General features: G+C 36.7%; 1 pseudogene; it reads left to right on the top strand.

The window, feature by feature from the left end:
- The first annotated feature begins 2,752 nt into the window (after positions 1-2,752).
- LOC143673008 (olfactory receptor 5M9-like) lies at positions 2,753-16,589 on the top strand (annotated as a pseudogene).
- Positions 16,590-19,482: the final 2,893 nt, after the last annotated feature.

Below are 19,482 nucleotides of genomic sequence, written 5' to 3'. Positions count from 1 at the left end.
TGACAATATTTCTGAGGGTTTGTTTTAGATATATAACAAGTGAGCTCATTAGCTTAAGGAATCCCAAGAGGAATAAGGTAAACTCTACTATCAGATAACTAACAATTATTTGTAGAGGAAGATATATTCACACTCCACATAAGAATTGAAACAAAATTGGAAAATAGGCTAGAAAACTGATCTTTTACAGCAAGTAATATTAGCTTATATTTCTAAGATGTTTAATTTTTATATAATATCTTGTATTTAAAAGAATATAGTGGTTTGATTAATGCAAGTAGAGCTCTCTGTTACAGAATGATGTGTTCATGCTTTGAAAGTCAGGAGTTTTTAAGTAGGAAAGTCTATGAGCTTAGCTCTATTTACGATGTCTATAGCTCTTATCTGGCTATTTCCACACATGAAACAAAATAGAACATTTATTTTTTTATTTTCATTTCATGAAAATTTATAAGAAGAAACTTTAGATCAGTATTGAAACTTCAGACCTATTATGTAATGTGCCCAATTCATTTTAAACATAATATGTCAATTACTCTTATTTACCATTTTAAGGTTAGCAAAATAGTCCATAGAGATTAACTTCCTATGTAATATATACTGTATATTTCATGGTCCCTTCACTTAGTAGCAGTATATACATAAAGTGAAGGGACCATGAAATATCATAAAGTTTATTCACTCTTTAATATAGAAAGAATCTTTCTAGTAACCTGCATTTGGAATATGACAAGCTAACATTTCCTCTTCTGAGGTTTTGAACTTGAACTTTTTTCACCCAATTTTTACAAAGCTGGCTACTTCAACTCATTGAAAAATTAGCCTCAGAAAAATTTTCTTTGGTGATACTTTCTTCATCTTCTCCCTCTTATTCCCAATCTTCTTAGCAGGCTAAACTTTTCTCACAATTGTCCCTACTACCTAAAATATCTCATTTGTTAATTATTTGTGTCTGTTCAATAAGAATGTGTTATGATGATAGCAGGAATCTTGTGTATCTTCTTCACACACATATTTACAGAATTTATGATAGTTTGAGATACCATCTAATAAATACATCTGCATATTATTAGTTGTCCTTTATGTTTGTAGAATAGGTTAATAAAACCAATTATAAACAAAGGCCAATTTGCACACCAGTGTATGCTAAGTGTTCACACACTATTATTAAGGAGAGCTTGAATTCCCAAGATGGTCCTAATCATACACATACTTCCTTAAACACTTGTAAAGCTTTTGCCTCTTGTAAGAAGCCAACTGGGGAAAGCATTTGTTCTGGTTTTCTAGCTGCCAGAATGCAATACACCAGAGATGGATTGGCTTTTAATAAAAGGAGATTTATTTACTTAAAAATGTACATTTATACAGAGGAAAAGCAGCTAACTTTCAACTGAGGTTCTTTCTTACCTGGGAAGGCACAGGGTGATCTCTGCTCACCTTCTTTCCAGGTCTCTGGGTTCCAACAACTTTCCCTGGGGTGATTCCTTCCTGCATTTCCAAAGGCCTGGGCAGAGCTGCGAGTGCTGGGATGAAGTATGCTGAGCTACTTGTGCTATAATACATTGAGCTCTTTCATTTAAGCACCAGCCAATTGAATCAAATATCATTTGATGCAGCAGGCATGCCTCCTAGCTGACTGTGGATGTAATCAGCGACAGATGAGGCTCACGTACCATTGGCTCATGTCCACATCAACAGAACGAGACATGTTCACCTTGCCAAGTTAACACCTGAATCTAATTACCACAATATTATTTGGTGGTATTTTCTCTGTGATAACTTGAAATTGGGATTTGAATGGTTAGGGCTGGTTCTGTGAGAAACAATGGAATCTGAAATGAGCCACTGCAGTTAATAAAGCCCATCAGTGATATTTTTCCTCAATATGTATCTATTGTTATATTTTGATAGTGACACTAAGTGACTGATACAGTTGAAATTTGCTTTTCTGAGATTATAAAAAGAGAGTCATGCTGTTACTTCCATCTTACCTCTCCCTTGCCATGGTAGCAATCAAATCAGAAGAATTCAAAGCAAAAATAAAGTAAAATATGAGGCTGAACCTCATATTTGGAAATCATATGACAAAGTATTTTGGTATAATGTAGGACAAACATATCAAGAACTAAACTATAAGACCAACATATAGGGCCATTCACTGTACAAAAGTTAAACAGTGAAAGCTTACTCTCTAATGCATGTAAAAATGGGTAATATATAATTTTCAATTTTAGTCAATAATTAAAGGCAGCTATAAACATGGAAAAGATATTCGATTGACTTCTGACTAAACAACTGGCTACCTGATCTGGGTTTATATTCAATCATCTCTGTGTCTCTAATTTCTTTTCCATCCAATAATATACTGCAATAGTTTGAGTCTTGTTTTACAACTCTCAATCGGAATTTGGTCATGCTTGTGCTCTCTGATTTTAAGTATATCTACTGTAATAATCTAGAAAGATATAATTGCCAAATTCTAATACTATATTTATTTGCAATGAATGTTATCTACAAATTTTGAATATGAAACACTGGAAAAAGACAAATTGTAACTTTATAATGCATAGGGAAAAAAACAATTATGCCTATATTATCTTTCTCTTGAGCAATGTGCAAACCCTACATCATTTCCTAAATGATTTGATTTAGAGTAAGGATGAATGTGACTTAAATGTTTCAACAACAAAAAAATCCTCTTCATGCTTTGACTTTCTCTATAGGCAAAACAGGCTGGGCCTCTGATAAGGAAATGCCAAATTTCACAGATGTGACAGACTTTATTCTGCTGGGGTTGACTAGTTGCCAGGAGCTACAGGTTCTCTTTTTTGTGGTGTTCCTACTAGTTTACATTGTTGCTCTGTTAGGGAACATTGGTATGATCATTTTGATCTGCATCAGTCCCCAGCTTCACAGCCCAATGTACTTTTTTTTTTTACATTTTTTTATTAATTAAAAAAATTAACTAACACAACATTTAGAAATCATTCCATTCTACATATGCAATCAGTAATTCTTAATATCATCACATAAATGTATGATCATCATTTCTTAGTACATACGCATCGATTTAGAAAAAGAAATAGTAAGACAACAGAAAAAGAAATAAAATGATAATATAGAGAAAAAATAAAAATAAAAAATATATATATAAGAAAAAAATTTAAAAAATACTATAGCTCAGATGCAGCTTCATTCAGTGTTTTAACATAATTACATTACAATTGGGTAGTATTGTGCTGTCCATTTTTTTTTTTTAGAAATCATACCATTCTACATATGCAATCAGTAATTCTTAACATCATCAAATAGATGCATGATCATCGTTTCTTAGTACATTTGGATCGGTTTAGAAGAACTAGCAATACAACCAAAAAAGATATAGAATGTTAATATAGAGAAAAAAATAAAAGTAATAATAGTAAGAACAAAACAAAACAAAACAAAAACCTATAGCTCGGATGCAGCTTCATTCAGGGATTTAACATGATTACTTTACAATTAGGTATTATTGTGCTGTTCATTTTTGAGTTTTTGTATCTAGTCCTGTTGCACAGTCTGTATCCCATCAGCTCCAATTAAACATTATCTTACCCTGTTTCTAACTCCTGCTGAACTCTGTTACCAATGACATATTCCAACTTTATTCTCAAGTGTCGAGTCACATCATTGGGACCATACAGTATTTGTCTTTTAGTTTTTGGCTAGACTCACTCAGCATAATGTTCTCTAGGTCCATCTATGTTATTACATGCTTCATAAGTTATCCTGCCTTAAGGATGCATAATATTCCATTGTATGTATATACCACAGTTTGTGTAGCCACTCGTCTGTTGATGGACATTTTGGCTGTTTCCATCTCTTTGCAGTTGTAAATAACACTGCTATAAACATTGGTGTGCAAATGTCCGTTTGAGATTTGCCCTTAATTCCTTTGAGTAGATTCCCAGCAATGGTATTGCTTGGTCGTATGGCAATTCTATATTCAGTTTTTTAAGGAACTGCCAAACTGCCTTCCACAGTGGTTACACCATTTGACATTCCCACCAACAGTGGATAAGGGTGCCTCTTTCACCGCATCCTCTCCAGCACTTGTCATTTTCTGTTTTGTTGATAATGGCCATTCTGGTGGGTGTGAGATGGTATCTCATTGTGGTTTTGATTTGCATTTCTCTAATGGCCAGGGACATTGAGCATCTCTTCATGTGCCTTTTGGCCGTTTGTATTTCCTCCTCTGAGAGGTGTCTATTCAAGTCTTTTTCTCATTTTGTAATTGGGTTGGCTGTCTTTTTGTTGTTGAGTTAAACAATCTCATTATATATTCTGGATACTAGACCTTTATCTGATATGTCGTTTCCAAATATTGATTCCCATTGTGTAGGCTGTCTTTCTACTTTATTGATGAAGTTCTTTGATGCTCAAAAGTGTTTAATTTTGAGGAGCTCCCATTTATTTATTTCCTTCTTCAGTGCTCTTGCTTTAGGTTTAAGGTCCATAAAACTGCCTCCAATTGTAAGATTCATAAGATATCTCCCTACATTTTCCTCTAACTGTTTTATGGTCTTAGACCTAATGTTTAGATCTTTGATCCATTTTGAGTTAACTTTTGTGTAGGGTGTGAGAGATGGGTCTTCTTTCATTCTTTTGCATATGGATATCCAGTTCTCTAGGCACCATTTATTCAAGAGATTGTTCTGTCCCAGGTGAGTTGGCTTGACTGCCTTATCAAAGATCAAATATCCATAGATGAGAGGGTCTATATCTGAGCACTTTATTCGATTCCATTGGTCGATATATCTATCTTTATGCCAATACCATGCTGTTTTGACCACTGTGGCTTCATAATATGCCTTAAAGTCAGGCAGCGCGAGACTTCCAGCTTCGTTTTTTTCCTCAAGATGTTTTTAGCAATTCGGGGCACCCTGCCCTTCCAGATAAATTTGCTTATTCGTTTTTCTATTTCTGAAAAATAAGTTGTTGGGATTTTGATTGGTATTGCATTGAATCTGTAAATCAATTTAGGTAGGATTGACATCTTAACTATATTTAGTCTTCCAATCCATGAACACGGTATGCCCTTCCATCTATTTAGGTCTTCTGTGATTTCTTTTAGCAGTTTTTTGTAGCTTTCTTTATATAGGCTTTTTGTCTCTTTAGTTAAATTTATTACTAGGTATTTTATTCTTTTAGTTGCAATTGTAAATGGGATTCGTTTCTTGATTTCCCCCTCCGCTTGTTCATTGCTAGTGTATAGAAATGCTACAGATTTTTGAATGTTGATCTTGTAACCTGCTACTTTGCTGTGCTCATTTGTTAGCTCTAGTAGTTTTGTTGTGGATTTTTCCGGGTTTTCAACGTATAGTATCATATCATCTGCAAACAGTGATAGTTTTACTTCTTCCTTTCCAATTTTGATGCCTTGTATTTCTTTTTCTTGTCTAATTGCTCTGGCTAGAACCTCCAACACAATGTTGAATAATAGTGGTGATACTGGACATCCTTGTCTTGTTCCTGATCTTAGGGGGAAAGTTTTCAATTTTTCCCCATTGAGGGTGATATTAGCTGTGGGTTTTTCATATATTCCCTCTATCATTTTAAGGAAGTTCCCTTGTATTCCTATCTTTTGAAGTGTTTTCAACAGGAAAGGATGTTGAATCTTGTCAAATGCCTTCTCTTCATCAATTGAGATGATCATGTGATTTTTCTGCTTTGATTTGTTGATATGGTGTATTACATTAATTGATTTTCTTATGTTGAAGCATCCTTGCATACCTGGGATGAATCCTACTTGGTCATGATGCATAATTCTTTTAATGTGTTGCTGGATTCGATTTGCTAGAATTATGTTGAAGATTTTTGCATCTATATTCATTAGAGAGATTGCTCTGTAGTTTTCTTTTTTTTGTAATATCTTTGCCTGGTTTTGGTATGAGGGTGATGTTGGCTTCATAGAATGAATTAGGTAGTTTTCCGTCCACTTCGATTTTTTTGAAGAGTTTGAGGAGAGTTGGTACTAATTCTTTCTGGAATGTTTGATAGAATTCAAATGTGAAGCCGTCTGTCCTGGACTTTTCTTTTTAGAAAGCTTTTAAATGACTGATTCAATTTCTTTACTTGTGATTTGTTTGCTGAGATCATCTATGTCTTCTTGAGTCAAAGTTGGTTGTTCATGTCTTTCCAGGAACCTGTCCATTTCCTCTAAATTGTTGTATTTATTAGCGTAAAGTTGTTCATAGTATCCTGTTGTTACCTCCTTTATTTCTGTGAGGTCAGTAGTTATGTCTCCTCTTCCATTTCTGATCTTATTTATTTGCATCCTCTCTCATCTTCTTTTTTCAATCTTGCTAAGGGCCCATCAATCTTATTGATTTTCTCATAGAACCAACTTCTGGCCTTATTGATTTTCTCTATTGTTTTCAATTTCATTTATTTCTGCTCCGATCTTTCCTATTTCTTTCCTTTTGCTTGCTTTGGGATTAGTTTGCTGTTCTGTCTCCAGTTCTTCCAAGTGGACAGTTAATTCCTGAATTTTTGCCTTTTCTTCTTTTCTGATATAGGCATTTAAGGCAATAAATTTCCCTCTTAGCACTGCCTTTCTGTGTCCCATAAGTTTTGATATGTTGTGTTTTCATTTTCATTTGCCTCGAGGTATTTGCTAATTTCTCTAGCAATTTCTTCTTTGACCCACTCGTTGTTTAGGAGTGTGCTGTTGAGCCTCCACGTATTTGTGAATTTTCTGGCACTACGCCTAGTATTGATTTCCAACTTCATTCCTTTATGATCCGAGAAAGTGTTGTGTATGATTTCAATCTTTTTAAATTTGTTAAGATTGCTTTGTGACCCAGCATATGGTCTATCTTTGAGAATCATCCATGAGCACTTGAGAAAAATGTGTATCCTGCTGTTGTGGAAGGTAATGTCCTATAAATGTCTGTTAAGTCTAGCTCATTTATAGTAATATTCAGATTCTCTATTTCTTTATTGATCCTCTGTCTAGATGTTCTGTCCATTGATGAGAGTGGGGAATTGAAGTCTCCAACTATTATGGTATATGAGTCTATTTCCCTTTTCAGTGTTTGCAGTGTATTCCTCACGTATTTTGGGGCATTCTGGTTTGGCGCATAAATATTTATGATTGTTATGTCTTCTTGTTTAATTGTTCTTTTTATTAGTATATATTGTTCTTCTTTGTCTCTTTTAACAGTTTTTCATTTGAAGTCTAATTTGTTGGATATTAGTATAGCCACTCCTGCTCTTTTCTGGTTGTTATTTGCATGAAATATCTTTTCCCAACCTTTCACTTTCAACCTATGTTTATCTTTGGGTCTAAGATGTGTTTCCTGTAGGCAGCATATAGAAGGATCCTGTTTTTTAATCCATTCTGCCAATCTATGTCTTTTGATTGGGGAATTCAGTCCATTAACATTTAGTGTTATTACTGTTTGGATAATATTTTCTTCTACCATTTTGCCTTTTGTATTATATATATCATATCTGATTTTCCTTCTTTCTACAGTCTTCTCCATTGCTCTCTCTTCTGTCTTTTTGTATCTGACTCCAGTGCTCCCTTTATTGTATTTATTGCAGAGCTGGTCTCTTGGTCACAAATTCTCTCAGTGACTTTTTGTCTGAGAATGTTTTAATTTCTCCCTCATTTTTGAAGGATAATTTTGCTGGATATAGGAGTCTTGGTTGGCAGTTTTTCTCTTTTAGTAATTTAAATATATCATCCCACTGTCTTCTTGCCTCCATGGTTTCTGCTGAGAAATCTACACATAGTCTTATTGGGTTTCCCTTGTACATGATGGATTGCTTTTCTCTTGCTGCTTTCAAGATCCTCTCTTTCTCTTTGACCTCTGACATTCTAACTAGTAAGTGTCTTGGAGAACGCCTATTTGGGTCTAATCTCTTTGGGGTGCACTGCACTTCTTGGAACTGTAATTTTAGGTCTTCCATAAGATTTGGGAAATTTCAGTGATAATTTCTTCCATTAGTTTTTCTCCTCCTTTTCCCTTCTCTTCTCCTTCTGGGACACCCACAACACGTATATTTGTGTACTTCATATTGTCCTTGAGTTCCCTGATACCCTGTTCAAATTTTTCCATTCTTTTCCCAATAGTTTCTGTTTCTTTTTGGAATTCAGATGTTCCATCCAAATCACTAATTCTATCTTCTGTCTCTTTAAATCTATCATTGTAGGTATCCATTGTTCTTTCCATCTTTTCTACTTTATCCTTCACTTCCATAAGCTCTGTGATTTGTTTTTTCAGTTTTTCTATTTCTTCTTTATGTTCAGCCCATGTCCTCTTCATGTCCTCCCTCAATTTATCGATTTCATTTTTGAAGAGGTTTTCCATTTCTGTTCGTATATTCAGCATTAGTTGTCTCAGCTCTTGTATCTCATTTGAACTATTGGTTTGTTCCTTTCACTGGCCATATTCTCAATCTTCTGAGCGTGGACCACTATCTTCTGCTGCTGGCATCTGGGCATTTAGTCAGATTTCCCTGAGTGTCAGACCCAACAAGGTTGTAAGATTTTTCTGTGAAATCTCTGGGTTCTGTTTTTCTTATCCTGCCCAGTAGGTGGCGCTCATGGCACGCGTTTGTCTCACGTGTTTGGAATGGATCTCCCCGGTCACCGATCTCCGTGTCCTGGGGATTTCCAATCCAATTCTCTCCGTTGGTTCAGGGGGTCGCGTGTGGTGGGGTCATTGTCCACCGCGGCTTGAGGGGACCCTGTGGCTGGTCGCCGGCCGCAGCGGGCCCAGGGAATTCGCCACCGGACCAGGAAGTCACCCATGGGGGAGGGGTGTCAGTCACCGGCCGCCGCAGCCTGGGGAATTCCCCACCGTACCAGGAAGCCGCCCGCGGAGTAGGGCCACTGCGGCTTGGATAGCCCTCTGATCCGAGACTCATAGCCGCGGACTCGAAGCCGAGACTCGAAGCCACCCTCAAAAGAGGGGCGCTGGCCGCCTTGGCTTGGGAAACTTGCCTCTCTGAGACTCTCAGCCGGCCAGGGAAGGAGGGAGGGAGTATCTCCAGCCGCCGCAGCTGCCGCTGCTTGGGAAATCACACTCCGCTCAGGGATCTCACCACAGCCGAGTCTTGCAGCCTGACTAGCCAGTCCAGACTGGGGTATGCTGTGTGTCCATCCCCTGCTATAGCCCCGGGAGCTGTTCTGCACTGTTTCAGTTCACCTAGTAGTTGCTTTGGAGGAGGAACTAAGATGCACGTACCTTACTAAGCCACCATCTTAGCCCCACCTCCTAAAGAACAACAATTCTTTTCATTGTTTCTGTTCATAAAATTTGAATAAATTGCCTCAGTTTCAGGCATGAACAAGAAGTAATTTACTCCCATACACATGGGCCAAGTACACCACGAACTATGGGCGCCTCCTCCATCCCAATGTACTTTTTCTTGAGTCATTTGTCATTTGTAGATATCTGGTTCTCATCCAATGTCACCCCCAAAATGCTGGGAAACTTATTATCAGAGGTAAAAACCATGTCTTAGATGTACAGGAAGATGGCGGCTTAGTAAGACGCGCGGATCTTAGTTTCTTCTCCAGGACACCTACTAGGGGAGTAGAAACGATACAGAAAGCGCCCAAAGCCACAACAGAGATAAAAAAGACAGCGTACCCCATCCTGGAACGGCTGGCTGGCTGAGAGAAGCAGCTCGGGTGAGATCGCCGAGGCGCGCGGGCCTTACCGGGCGGGGTGGCAAGCGGCTGGAGTTACTCCCTTCCCCCTTCCCGGGCAAGCTGGGAGAATTGGAGAGGCGGTCCCCTGAAACAAAGACGGCTGGCGCCCACACCACGCGCAGCCCCCGGATCAACTGAGAGAATTGGATCGGAAACCCCCAGGCTGCGGAGAACGGTGACCCCGTGACTCCCGGGGAACGTGCACTCTCTCGGGCGGGCCGCTGCCACTGGCGCCCTCCTGCCACGCTTGTTGCCCAGGGCCGACTAGGAAATTCGGACGGGCTCTTTCCCTGGCTGCAGCGACCAGCAACCCTCCCTGGTTTCGGACCCCGGGCCAGCTCAAGCCACTTCAGCTAGCGAACCCCCAGGACGGCGAGAGTTTTCCAAAGTTTAAGGTCCCACAGCACCTTTTACTGGTGGGACCCGCAGACAAACAGGTGCCACGAGCGTCACCTACTGGGCAGGATAAGAAAAACAGAACCCAGAGATTTCACAGAAAAATATTACAACCTTGCTGGGTCCAACACCAAGAGAAATCTGAATAAATGCCCAGACACCAGCAGCAGAAGATAACTGTCCACGCTCAAAAGACTGAGAATATGGCTCAGTCAAAGGAACAAACCAATAGCTCAAATGAGACACAAGAGCTGAGACAACTAATGTTGAATATACGAACAGAAATGGAAAACCTCTTCAAAAATGAAATCGATAAATTGAGGGAGGACATGAAGAGGACATGGGCTGAACATAAAGAAGAAATAGAAAAACTGAAAACACAAATCGCAGAACTTATGGAAGTGAAGGATAAAGTAGCAAACATAGAAAAAATAATGGATAGCTACAATGATAGATTTAAAGAGACAGAAGATAGAATTAGTGATTTGGAGGATGGAACATCTGAATTCCAAAAAGAAACAGAAACTATAGGGAAAAGAATGGAAAACTTTGAACAGGGTATCAGGGAACTCAAGGACAATTTGAACCGCACAAATATATGTGTTGTGGGTGTCCCAGAAGGAGAAGAGAAGGGAAAAGGAGGAGAAAAACTAATGGAAGAAATTATCACTGAAAATTTCCCAACTCTTATGAAAGACCTAAAATTACAGATCCAAGAAGTGCAGCGCACCCCAAAGAGATTAGACCCAAATAGGCGTTCTCCAAGACACTTACTAGTTAGAATGTCAGAGGTCAAAGAGAAAGAGAAGATCTTGAAAGCAGCAAGAGAAAAACAATCCATTACATACAAGGGAAACCCAATAAGACTTTGTGTAGATTTCTCAGCAGAAACCATGGAAGCTAGAAGACAGTGGGATGATATATTTAAAATACTAAAAGAGAAAAACTGCCAACCAAGACTCCTATATCCAGCAAAATTATCCTTCAAAAATGAGGGAGAAATTAAAACATTCTCAGACAAAAAGTCACTGAAAGAATTTGTGACCAAGAGACCAGCTCTGCAAGAAATACTAAAGGGAGCACTAGAGTCAGATACAAAAAGACAGAAGAGAGAGATATGGAAAAGAGTGTAGAAAGAAGGAAAATCAGATATGATATATAATACAAAAGGCAAAATGTTAGAGGAAAATATTATCCAAACAGTAATAACACTAAATGTCAATGGACTGAATTCCCCAATCAAAAGACATAGATTGGCAGAATGGATTAAAAAACAGGATCCTTCTATATGCTGTCTACAGGAAACACATCTTAGACCCAAAGATAAACATAGGTTGAAAGTGAAAGGTTGGGAAAAGATATTTCATGCAAATAACAACCAGAAAAGAGCAGGAGTGGCTATACTAATATCCAACAAATTAGACTTCAAATGTAAAACAGTTAAAAGAGACAAAGAAGGACACTATATACTAATAAAAGGAACAATTAAACAAGAAGACATAACAATCATAAATATTTACGCACCGAATCAGAATGCCCCAAAATACGTGAGGAATATACTGCAAACACTGAAAAGGGAAATAGACTCATATACCATAATAATTGGAGACTTCAACTCACCACTCTCATCAAGGGACAGAACATCTAGACAGAGGATCAACAAAGAAATAGAGAATCTGAATATTACTATAAATGAACTAGACTTGATAGACATTTATAGGACATTACATCCCACAACAGCAGGATACACCTTTTTCTCAAGTGCTCATGGATCATTCTCAAAGATAGACCATATGCTGGGTCACAAAGCAAGTCTTAACAAATTTAAAAAGATTGAAATCTTACACAACACTTTCTCGGACCATAAAGGAATGATGTTGGAAATCAATAATAGGCAGAGTGCCAGAAAATTCACAAATACGTGGAGGCTCAACAACACACTCCTAAACAACGACTGGGTCAAAGAAGAAATTGCAAGGGAAATTAGCAAATACCTCGAGGCGAATGAAAATGAAAACACAACATATCAAAACTTATGGGACGCAGCAAAGGCAGTGCTAAGAGGGAAATTTATTGCTCTAAATTCCTATATCAGAAAAGAAGAAAAGGCAAAAATTCAGGAATTAACTATCTATTTGGAAGAACTGGAGAAAGAACAGCAAGCTAACCCCAAAGCAAGCAAAAGGAAAGAAATAACAAAGATTAGAGCAGAAATAAATGAAATTGAAAACATGAAAACAATAGAGAAAATCAATAAGGCCAGAAGCTGGTTCTATGAGAAAATCAATAAGATTGATGGGCCCTTAGCAAGATTGACAAAAAGAAGAAGAGAGAGGATGCAAATAAATAAGATCAGAAATGGAAGAGGAGACATAACTACTGACCTCACAGAAATAAAGGAGGTAATAACAGGATACTATGAACAACTTTACGCTAATAAATACAACAATTTAGAGGAAATGGACAGGTTCCTGGAAAGACATGAACAACCAACTTTGACTCAAGAAGACATAGATGACCTCAACAAACCAATCACAAGTAAAGAAATTGAATTAGTCATTCAAAAGCTCCCTAAAAAGAAAAGTCCAGGACCAGATGGCTTCACATGTGAATTCTACCAAACGTTCCAGAAAGAATTAGTACCAACTCTCCTCAAACTCTTCAAAAAAATCGAAGTGGAGGAAAACTACCTAATTCATTCTATGAAGCCAACATCACCCTCATACCAAAACCAGGCAAAGATATTACAAAAAAAGAAAACTACAGACCAATCTCTCTAATGAATATAGATGCAAAATCCTCAACAAATTCTAGCAAATCGAATCCAGCAACACATTAAAAGAATTATGCATCATGACCAAGTAGGATTCATCCCAGGTATGCAAGGATGTTCAACATAAGAAAATCAATTAATGTAATACACCATATCAACAAATCAAAGCAGAAAAATCACATGATCATCTCAATTGATGCAGAGAAGGCATTTGACAAGATTCAACATCCTTTCCTGTTGAAAACACTTCAAAAGATAGGAATACAAGGGAACTTCCTTAAAATGATAGAGGGAATATATGAAAAACCCACAGCTAATATCATCCTCAAGGGGAAAAATTGAAAACTTTCCCCTAAGATCAGGAACAAGACAAGGATGTCCACTATCACCACTATTATTCAACATTGTGTTGGAGGTTCTAGCCAGAGCAATTAGACAAGAAAAAAAATACAAGGCATCAAAATTGGAAAGGAAGAAGTAAAACTATCACTGTTTGCAGACGATATGATACTATACGTCGAAAACCCGGAAAAATCCACAACAAAACTACTAGAGCTAATAAATGAGTACAGCAAAGTAGCAGGTTACAAGATCAACATTCAAAAATCTGTAGCATTTCTATACACTAGTAATGAACAAGCTGAGGGGGAAATCAAGAAACGAATCCCATTTACAATTGCAACTAAAAGAATAAAATACCTAGGAATAAATTTAACTAAAGAGACAAAAAACCTATATAAAGAAAACTACAAAAAACTGCTAAAAGAAATCACAGAAGACCTAAATAGATGGAAGGGCATACCGTGTTCATGGATTGGAAGACTAAATATAGTTAAGATGTCAATCCTACCTAAGTTGATTTACAGATTCAATGCAATACCAATCAAAATCCCAACAACTTATTTTTCAGAAATAGAAAAACCAATAAGCAAATTTATCTGGAAGGGCAGGGTGCCCCGAATTGCTAAAAACATCTTGAGGAAAAAAAACGAAGCTGGAGGTCTCGCGCTGCCTGTCTTTAAGGCATATTATGAAGCCACAGTGGTCAAAACAGCATGGTATTGGCATAAAGATAGATATATCGACCAATGGAATCGAATAAAGTGCTCAGATATAGACCCTCTCATCTATGGATATTTGATCTTTGATAAGGCAGTCAAGCCAACTCACCTGGGACAGAGCAGTCTCTTCAATAAATGGTGCCTAGAGAACTGGATATCCATATGCAAAAGAATGAAAGAAGACCCATCTCTCACACCCTATACAAAAGTTAACTCAAAATGGATCAAAGATCTAAACATTAGGTCTAAGACCATAAAACAGTTAGAGGAAAATGTTGGGAGATATCTTATGGATCTTACAACTGGAGGCAGTTTTATGGACCTTAAACCTAAAGCAAGAGCACTGAAGAAGGAAATAAATAAATGGGAACTCCTCAAAATTAAACACTTTTGAGCATCAAAGAACTTCATCAAGAAAGTAGAAAGACAGCCTTCACAATGGGAGACAATATTTGGAAATGATATATCAGATAAAGGTCTAGTATCCAGAATTTATAAAGAGATTGTTCATCTCAACAACAAAAAGACAGCCAACCCAATTACAAAATGGAAAAAGACTTGAACAGACACCTCTCAGAAGAGGAAATACGGATGGCCAAGAGGCACATGAAGAGATGCTCAATGTCCCTGGCCATTAGAGAAATGCAAATCAAAACCACAATGAGATATCATCTCACACCCACCAGAATGGCCATTATCAACAAAACAGAAGATGACAAGTGCTGGAGAGGATGCGGAGAAAGAGGCACACTTATCCACTGTTGGTGGGAATGTCAAAGGGTGCAACCACTGTGGAAGGCAGTTTGGCGGTTCCTCAAAAAGCTGAATATAGAATTGCCATACGACCCAGCAATACCATTGCTAGGTATCTACTCAAAGGACTTAAGGGCAAAGACACAAACGGACATTTGCACACCAATGTTTATAGCAGCATTATTTACAATTGCAAAGAGATGGAAACAGCCAAAATCTCCATCAACAGAAGAGTGGCTAAACGAACTGTGGTATATACATGCGATGGAATATTATGCAGCTTTAAGACAAGATAAACTTATGAACCATGTAATAACATGGATGGACCTAGAGAATATTATGCTGAGTGAATCCAGCCAAAAACTAAAGGACAATACTGTATGGTCCCACTGATGTGAACGGGCATTCGAGAATATACTTGAAATATGTCATTGGTAACAGAGTTCAGCAGGAGTTAGAAACAGGGTAAGACAATGGGTAATTGAAGCTGAAGGGATACAGACTGTGCAACAGGACTAGATACAAAAACTCAAAAATGGACAGCACAATAATACCTAATTGTAAAGTAATCATGTTAAAACACTGAATGAAGCTGCATCTGAGCTATAGGTTTTTGTTTTGTTTTGTGTTGTTTTGTTTTGATTTTACTATTATTACTTTTATTTTTTTCTCTATATTAACATTCTATATCTTTTTCGGTTATGTTGCTAGTTCTTCTAAACCAATGCAAATGTACTAAGAAATGATGATCATGCATCTATGTGATGATGTTAAGAATTAATGATTGCATGTGTAGAATGGTATGATCTCTAAATGTTGGGTTAATTTCTTTTTTTCCGTTAATTAAAAAAAAAAAGAGAAGGGATAATTGGAGATGAAGGGATACAGACTGTACAACGGGACTGGATATAAAAACTCAGAAATGGACAGCACAATACTACCCAATTGTAATGCAATTATGTTAAAACACTGAATGAAGCTGCATGTGAGGTATAGGTATTTTGTTTTTGTTTTTTTTGTTTTTTTTCTTTCTATTATTGTTTTAATTCTTATTCTGTTGTCTTTTTATTTCTTTTTCTAAATCGATGCAAATGTACTAAGAAATGATGAATATGCAACTATGTGATGTTATTAAGAATTACTGATTGTACATGTAGATTGGAATGATTTCTAATTGTTTTGTTAATTCTTTTTTTAATTAATAAAAAAAATATATTAAAAAAAAAAAAAAACCATGTCTTATGTGGGGTGCTTTGTGCAATGTTACTTCTCCATTGCCCTCATCCATGTGGAAGTCTACAACTTCACAGTGATGGCCTTTGATCACTACATGGCCATCTGCTGTCCTTTGCTTTATGGCAACAAAATGTCTAGGACAGCCTGTGTTCAACTCATCTCTGTGCCTTATGTCTAGGTATTCTCTGTTAGTCTAATGTGCACACTGTGGACCTATGGCTTGTACTTCCATGGGAATTTTGAAATCAACCACTTCTATTGTGCAGATCCCCCTCTCATCAAGATTGCCTGTGGTGGAGTCCACATCAAAGAATACACAATGATGGTCATGGCTGGCATTAACCTCACATATTCCCTCTCTGTTGTCCTCATCTCCTACACCCTCATTGTAGTAGCTGTGCTGCACATGTGCTCTGCTGATGGGAGGAAGAAAGCCTTCTCCACCTGTGGGTCCCACTTGACAGCTGTTACCATGTTTTATGGTACCCTCATATTCATGTATCTCAGGCAGCCCATGGAGGAGTCTGTGAGGTAGGGGGAAATGGTGGCTGGGTTTTATACCATGGTGATTCCCATGCTGAATCCCATGACCTACAGTGTAAGAAGCAAGGATGTGAAAGAGGTGGCCAACAAATCAATCATCAAGGCTAACTTGAGATGGTGAAACTGCAATAGTTATTTTGTTACATTGGAAAATATTATAAATGACAAAGTATAAATGTCCTTGTTCACAAATGACTTTCTATGGGCAATTCTTGCTTACACTAATAGATTCAAACACCATTATGCCTTACTTCAAGAATGGACTGTGCAGACTTGTCATGCTGTGTTGTACATATCTAATGATTTTATTAAAACTGACATCATTTTAGTAGTTTAAAAAAGTTATTACTTAATGTGATAATAATATTTGTCCTCAATATGTGACATTGGATAGGAAGCAACATTTGCATTCTAATTATCTGTTTTACCACCCTAACTCTATTCATTCATGTATATTCTGATGTATTTTTTTCTGAACTTTAAGATGGAATATCTTTGAAAAGTCCTCATTAAAACAATCATAAACACAGAATGTATGAGTATGTGTTTTCTGATGTTTAACTTCTGAACTTAGGCCATATAATGTTGTCCCATTAACCCCTTGGCTAATAATCTAATTTGAAAATGTGGTTTGATTACAGCCTCTTAATAGTAATATTAACTTTTTTGTAATTTTTTTTTTGCATCGGCATGCACCAGGAATCAAGCCTGGATCTCAGGCATGGCAGGCAAGAACTCTGCCTGCTGAGCCACCGAGGCCTACCTGTTTTTTGTAACTTTGTTGTAATATATTCACACTGTATATAACCCATCCAAAGTATAAAATCAATGGTTCACATTAACTCATGATCTCATGATATCTCATGATTAATTTTAGAATATCTTCATTAATCTAAAGAAGAAACAAGAACAAAAAAGTAAGTCTCCAATACTCCTATACCTCTTATTCCTCTACCTAAGAGTTGACCCATGGTGTTGGTGAAGTTCATTTGTTACTTGATGAGAGAATATTAAAGTATCACTCTTGTCCATAGTTTGCAATAGATAAGTTTGTCTCTATACCACTCTATAATTAACTCCTTATAATAGTCTTACATTTGTTCTAGTTCATGAAAGAACTTTTTAATACTTTTTATATTTGTTTATTTAATCACAATCACAGTCCACCATAATATTCACTGTTATGCATGTCCATGTTTTAAACTCCAACTTTCCTTATGATGAAATAAATGACTCTAATTTCACCTTTCCATACATTCACCCACTATTCAGTACTGCTAATTATTATCATAATAACATACTACCATCACCTTTTCCATTTTGATATAATTTAGTACAATCTAATTAAAACATTCAGTACATAATAAGCAATTGCTCCCCATTCTCTGGCCTCATTTTAGGTCCTGATAACTTCTGTTTTATATTTTATGTCGATGAATTTACATATTATAAGTATTTCATATCAATATGCTTTCTTTTGTGTCTTACTTATTTTACTTTTAAATAGCGTCCCTAGGGTTCATTCATTTTGTTGCATACTTCAGGATTCAACTTCTCCTTACTGCTGAATAATATTCCATCATATGTATATACCACATTTTCTTTTTCCATTGATGGGTCGATGGACACCTTTTTCCCCATTTTTTGACAACTGTGAATAATGTCCCTATTCAAAAGGTATGTTTGAATTCCTACTTTTATGTCATCTGGGTGTATCCTGAGAAGCTGTATTGTTGCAGACACATTTTGGGGGCATGAACATCCCACAAAGAAGAGGATTGCAGATGACCACAGAATAATCATAAACCAGTACAGCAACCAAGAACATCTCTGAAATCAGCTGTGTTGCACGTGCATTGAAAGATAAATATTTGTGTTTAGTAAGGAGGGTCTCCAAGAACTGGGGGGGCTATTAAAGAGTTGTAACAAAGGTCCAAAAAGCCAGGTTACTGAGCAGAAAGCGTAATAGTGTATGGAGTCAAGAATCCAAAAGAAATTAATGAAATTTTCCCAAAGTTCAGTACCAAAATCAGAATGCTTAGAGCTGAAATGAGCAGAAAGAATCGTTTTAATCTCTCTAAGAACAAAAAAGTTATAAAGCATTGATTCTGTAACCCTGGTGCTAGTTCCTGCAGCTATTCATTCCAGTCTCTTACCTGCTGAGAAAAAAGAAGGTCGGGCCAGAGACAAATTACTGGGGCCACAGAATTGTAATCAGATGCATTATATGTATTTTGACTTGTGATAGGATATTGTTCAGTGCAGAAAGATTTCTGAACACATAAACACATCCCTTTTCAAACTCTTCACCATGGTTATTCACATTTATGTAGGGCTAAATCAAAAGGGTGAATAAAAACATGTCAATTGAAGGGTATATACTAAAGATAGAATCAAAGCAAAATAAAATAAACTTGTATATGTTTGTAAAGGTATTTAATTTTTCACATTCAGAAAATATTAAATTATATTGAATAAGAAAAAGAAGACAATTTTTTATTCCCTGCTACCTTGTTTCCCCTTGCAGGAACAAAATATTAGTCTACAAATACCTATCTTTATAAAAATATATTATGTTAAATAAAGGGTTAAGCGTAATACTCAATGAAAAAAATTAATAGGACAGTTAAATATATCTACTTGTGAACTCAGGAAAACTTTGAATAAGTTGGTAACCATTTCATTTTCAAACACTACTTTCTAAAAATATGAGTATAAATTTGCGAGCAGGAATAACATATTTTTTTTTGGGGGGGTGGGGGGTGCATGACCTGGGAGTCAAATCCAGGTCTTCCACATGGAAGGTGAGCCTTCTCACCAAACTACCTGTGTACACCAATAATATGTTTTTAAAAGTGTCATTTTTCTAAGCTAAAGGAAATGATAATGTTCCATGTGAATTACTTCAAAAATTTATAATCAGTTAGTTTTTTCAATATCTAATTAATTTTCAGTGAAAAATAACATTAATTCCTGCTTTGAAAAATGCAGAATATTTTCAACAAGAAAACCAA

This window comes from Tamandua tetradactyla (genome assembly GCF_023851605.1).
Source record: "Tamandua tetradactyla isolate mTamTet1 chromosome 22 unlocalized genomic scaffold, mTamTet1.pri SUPER_22_unloc_3, whole genome shotgun sequence".
In the NCBI taxonomy this organism is placed as follows: Eukaryota; Metazoa; Chordata; class Mammalia; order Pilosa; family Myrmecophagidae; genus Tamandua; species Tamandua tetradactyla.
This window is presented reverse-complemented; position numbering and strand designations above follow the sequence as displayed.